Source organism: Vulpes lagopus, chromosome 2 (assembly GCF_018345385.1).
Source record: "Vulpes lagopus strain Blue_001 chromosome 2, ASM1834538v1, whole genome shotgun sequence".
NCBI lineage: Eukaryota > Metazoa > Chordata > Mammalia > Carnivora > Canidae > Vulpes > Vulpes lagopus.
In genome coordinates this window covers 13,007,924-13,013,975 of record NC_054825.1, presented here as the reverse complement: position 1 = coordinate 13,013,975, position 6,052 = coordinate 13,007,924, and positions in this window count along the sequence as shown.

The window sequence follows — 6,052 nt, the reverse complement described above, 5'->3', positions numbered from 1 at the left end:
AATTATTGGGTCCTTTAACTGAGTAAAACTGCAGGGACAGGAACACTACTAACACATGTGCTAGTGCATGGGTTCATCTCTGCATGCATGCACGTGCATGCGCACGCCCAGCATCTTTGCAGGACATTGTCTCCTGCTTCTCTGGTCCCCTGGTTGGGCCACACTGGTCAGCACAGCTCGGATTTCTTTCTCTTGCTCCCTACACATCCCCTCTCGCCTTCGCACTTCATTACCTTTGATCCACCTGGTTATCGCAGCAAAGTTCTTACCTCCCCTTCGATACCACCTCCCACCGCACCCCCCCATGTTCTCTCTCAGCAGCCCATAATCTTCTTATCACACTTCATCTGTCCACTTCTGTCTCCGCACAACGTGCTTCCCCAAACTCACTGCAGTTTTCTTCCTGAAGCTCCTTGTCTTCCCCCTTCTTGGCTTCCCCCCACTCCATCAGTGTAAATCTGGCCTCCATCAGCCATTCTCACCCACACCCCTGGAAGATGCAGGAATCTTCCTGTCTGTTCTTTTGGCTGTGTCTCCCCATCCTGGGGTTCAGCAGGCCCCGCTGGTGGAAGTCCACTGGTTGACTCCAGCTTGATCTGTTTAGAGCTTTAAAGGGCCAGCTTGCTACTTCTAATCAAAATAGCTTACATTTCTTGAGCATTTATTATGTGCCGGCACATTACCTGCATGCACCTCGCAGAGCAGGATGGCAGGTGGCCATGTATCCTAATTCTGTAGGTGACAGCGCTGGCACTCAGAGAAGCCAAGGCACTCAGCCCACATTCCAGAAGTAGTAAGTGGAGAGCAGGGATTCCATCCTGGGTGTGCCTGACTCCAGACCCCTTGCCTTTAATCCAAGCAAAACGCTGTGGTCAGGAGGTTGGAACAATCAAGGACTCGGTGCTCCTTCTTGCTGTCTGTGCGGGAATTGGCTGTTGATGAAAACAGGGCCAGAAAGGAACCCAGAGCACCCTCCTCCCGAAGCATTGCTGACACCTCGCCTCATCCCCACCCTGTTAGTTAAATCATTCCCACCTGCTTCCATGACTGTCATCCTTTACTTGCTCCCTCTCCCTTTTCCTGGTGGTTACTTGCACTTGGCATGAAGCATAAGTTGATAGAGACGTTCAGGACATGAATCATTATTTATTTACTTATAAGAAAGCAGCCACATGCAGCACCTCATTTTGGATGTGTCTTGGGTTTTGGAAGCTTGACTACCCTCCGTTTTCTCCTACAAATGGACCTTGAGAGCTTGTTTGGGGGTCCTAGCAGGGGAGTGCAGCCACTTGGATACCCTTGACCAAAGAATGGTCCTCCTCTGCCAGGGAAGGTCATCCTCTTCTACCGAGTGCGAAGCTTCGGGAGGGATGCACATGCAGCTGTGAGGGAGGAAGGGGACATCTGCCCAGCCAGCCAGGTCAGCCGGATCAGCCCTGGTGATCAACGGGGTGACAGATGTCACAGCCAGATTGCCCTCACATCCGGGACACATATGATTTACTGGTAATGGTGACAAAAGTAACCCAGTTCTACTTCCTCCTCAGCCTCAGTCTGGTTTGGTTTGCCAGGCAGCCCGATTCCCAGCCCCCGATCCCAAAAAGGGGTCAGCCAGGAATTCAGGCTTGGGAATTCCCCAGGGCAGGTCCCATAGGTGAGTCACTCGGTGGCCGCCCCCTCATCCAACTCATGCAGCCGCGAGCTGGGGCTGGGCAGGTTGGCTGCTGAAGGAATGGGCAGCCTTCACTCCTGGTCTGGGAGGCAAAGCCTGAACAATACAGGCCTTACAAGCGAGGAGGTGATGGCAGACATTGCTGTGGGCCATGCAGCGCGTGGGGAGCTCTGTACATTGGATCAAGATGCCTGATAGGGGGTGGCCACCCAGTCCATCAGGTTTTCCTGACAAGAGGTAGCTGGCATGGCTTTATATGCAAATACCACCAACTAAGTTCTGGCTAAATTCTGTAAGGCCAGAGATCTTCTTGCTCATGTACACAGCCTTACTCAATCCTCACCACACCTATAAGTACCACTGTACCTATTTTCCCAGACAAGGAAACTGACAAGCAGAAATCCGATAACCTGTCCAAAATTAATTAGCCAAGAAGGGTCAGAATGGAATCCAAGTCTAGCTTTGTCAGATGGAAAACCCATATACCACATGGCCCCAAAGAAGAAACAAGCAGCCTGCAGAGCAAGGGGACAGACAGTGTTGGCCTGCCCACCCATGCTCAGATGCTATTTACCATCAGCTTTGCACTCCTGGGCAGCAAAGTGGTAGCCACTGTCTCTGCAATGGGGTCCATGTCTCAATCCATTCCTTAGCTCAACCCACACAGAGGTTACTCTTTGCACCTGCTGGGTATCAAAGTTAAGATAACATGGTCTCTGCCCCCAACCAGACTGTGGGCTGCAGTAGGAGGTGACAGAGAAGCACGAGTAGGATGGAGCATCTCACCACCAGTTGTGGGCTCCAAGGAAGGAAGAATTCCTTCCAAGGTGGGGGGGGGGGCGGGGGGGAGCCTCTGGGAAATCTTCTAGGAACAGATGGCTGTTGAGTTGGTTCCTACAGGATAGTAGGTTTGGGACAGGTTGTTTCCAGTGGTTGCATGGGATCCAGGGCTGGCCTGGGATCACTGGCTCCTGAACACCATGTTTCAGAGGCTCCATGTTGAAAGTAAGGTGACATTTGGACAATAACAATTTTAAGTATCATAGATCTTCCTTTGGACATTATGGGCTCCTACTGTGGGGAGATGAGCCAGCCCTTAAGCCTTCTTAGCTTTTTATCTGTGTAATTCACCCTTCCATCGGTTTCTGCATCTATAAAACGGGCACAATACCAGTAGTCCTCACTTCTAGGACGTGGCTCACAGTAAACACTCACTAAATCAAGCTGCTATCATCATCATCATAATCCACCATCAGCATTTCTGCAACCAGTGCCATGCATGGCAGGAGCAGAGGGGTCCAGTCACCACAGGAAGAAGCCAGCCAGCCCCCCCTTCCTCCTCGCCCAACAGCACTGTTTCGCCTTCTCTTTCACTACCCTCTGGAATCGTAGGGCGGATGGTGCACCATAAAAGGCAGTGTGTAAGGGAGCAGAGCTAAGAGGAATGGTGTGTGGTATGCAAAAGAATGCCAGCATCTCAGCCAAGAGGGATTTGGTTTAAAAAATGCATTTTCTTAAGCAAATCTGCTCTCAGCTCTGCCGCTTTGTGGCTGTGTGACTCCAGGCACACTATCTCATTTCTGTCAGCCTCAATGTCCTCTAAACTCATAGAAGATTGAGGAGCACAAGTGAGAGATATGTCCGTCCTTTGCTGGCGCAGTGCATTGCACATAGGAAGCTCTCGGAGCAGGAGCTCCTGGCTTCTTCTCCCTCCTCCCTGCTCCTCCTCCCTCTCCTCCTCCTCCTCCTCCTTTTCTTGCTGATTCCTTTTCCTCCTGGAAGCTGCCCTTCCCCTTTTTTGCCTGGATTGTCTAAGAGTCCCAACAGGCCTCTGCGCCATCCACCCTCGGCACCCTGGCCAGGCAGCAGGCATGGTGCTCCTCCCATGTGGCTAACCCCATGGTTAGCCACCTGATTGTGGGGAGAGGATGGAAAGGCCCAGGGGCCTCTGGTTGCACACAGAGCTCTCCAGATCCAAGAGGTAGACAGTGGTGTCTATAGGGGCTACACCTGGGCTTTTGTCACAGCCGGGGGTTGCCTGGTGGCCGGAGCCTGCAGTGATGCAAGGGGATGACATGAACCAGCTTGAAAGGATTCGCCATCACACCGCGAAGAGCAGCACCAAGACTCCCAGGGACAGTGGAGCCGTGCTCGGGGGCTGGCGGTTCGCCCTGTGCCCAGCAACCTCAGCACCCTAGGTCTCCTTTTCACCCATCCGGCAAACATTGGGTGTCTGCTCTGTGCCAGGTGCCCTAGGAAATGAAAATACCCTGGGGATTAAAGGGGATGATGATCCGATCCTGCCCCCACAGAGGATTCTAACTAGAGGGGCACAGACAAAAAAAAAAAAAAGAAAGAAAAAAAAACCACCCACAAGAAAGCAACCAAGTATGCAAACATATAACCGCGTGATTGCGGATAGGACTTCACCGCTGCCAGGGAGGCAGCAGGGTGTGAAACGGAACATAATGGGAGGGCCCCCTGCCTGAAAGTCACAGGAGGGCTCTTAGGGCAAAGTGACATTTAAGCCAACAGCTGAAAGATAAGAAGGACCAAGTGTAGCGGCAGGAGAGGGTTGCACCCAGGAGCAGGGGCAGGGAAGGGGTCCCTGTGCTGGGGAGTAGCGGGGTAAGGTGTGCGGAGGGCAGGGGCAAGGGAGAAAGAGGAAAGGTTTACCAGAGGCCTTAGAGGCCACGGCCGAGGGTCTGTATCTCACTCAGGGTGGGGGGGTGAGGTGCAGGGGGGGTGGTCTTGGCAGGGGGGAGGCAAACAGTTTTGCCAGTCTCTGTCTCTCTCTCTCTGGCTCTTCAGGACACACTGGTAAATTTGTGGGATGTTAAGGCCATTGGGCCAGACCTTAGTAGCAATATCATGAAAACATCTGATCTCACCCATCAGAGGGGCTAGGGGTCTGGGGAGGTGGGGGGCCTGGGCGCCAGACAAATGGGTCACCTAACTTGCAAGGAGACTCACAATGCTTACATTCCTGGGTGTGTCTGCTAATGAAACATTTAAGCAGCGCTTTCTATGGGTTGTAATGACTGTAGGAGGCAGGTACAATTTCTAGGGAATGCGGTCATTTTTTTTTTTCTAGGAGAAATAAAATTATAGCAAACTCATTTTGAGCCCCACCCATTTGGAATTTACTACCTGCTTCTGGGCAGTTCTGTGAGGCTGTGATGTGGTCATGAATGCAATAAGCGGAACACATAGTAGGTTCTTAAGAACTAGCCGTTTCCCACCCCTTTTCCTTTTGTCTACAGAAAAATAGCTTTTCCAAGCAGAAAATTTCAATCACTTTAGAAGCACCCATTCAGGCACAATTGGTGGGCTAATTATAAATCACTCCTTTTGATTCATTAAGCCAGAATCCCTGAGGGCCCCTACAAAGGTGTGTTCTGTTGGACTAATTCAAGGCCCTCTGTGTTTGGCAGACCTCCTTTGTCATTCCGGTGTTGGGGGACAGGCCTAACAGGTGTCTTTCAGCTCAGCCGGGTCATATCAGGTTCTTACTAAAAATACTTAAATTTCAGAAAACACGCTCTATGCTTACAATCTCGGCAAATCCATGTGAGGCAGAGATGTCATAATGCGGCTCTTTTAAACATGAACAGATAAAATGTATCTCTCTTTAACATCAGTTCAAATCAGAGAGGTTTGAATGCTTATTTTTAAAAAATTGTTATTTCCTTGGATAAGGTGAGATTTTACTCTTAGAATGAGCTCATTTGGGCAAAAGCTCTTCACCACACTCTGGAGTTTGTGGTCTGAGATTATTATTATTGTAAATTGCCTTCTTGAAGTTATCTGGTGCAGGTGCCCTGCATGAAAAAAATATGAATATGGTGTTTTTGTTAAGTTGTAGAACAGTACCTTTGTGGTGGAAAGAAAGGACAACACCCACAAATCTTATTTTTAAAATGTAAATGTATAATGAATTCAAATGCTTCTATACATAGTCTAGCCAGATTAAAAAAAATTTATGTTGATCAAATATCTATCTATCTATCTATCTATTTTTAACAAACCATAAGAGACTCTTAGTGATAGGTCACAATTTTTAAATTTAAAGGTCACAATTTTCTGAATTCTATAACGATTCAGTTTTGAATACTTAACCTCTTTTTCTGAGGTCCTTGGTGGTACTTTTTCCAAAACCCCATCTTTGCAAAGCTCTGCTCAAAGCTCGCTCTTGATATTTAAAAAAGGAAGAGTATGGCTATCACTATGAACCCTTGTAGGGTCATGGCCGTTACACATGTTTTATTGTAGAGAGTGTGTGGCCTCTACTTTTGGGGTGGTCAGAGGGCCAGGGAAGGCAGGTCAGACAAATAGACACTCCGGACCCCACTCTGGGCCTCTACCCCCTTTCGAGCCTTT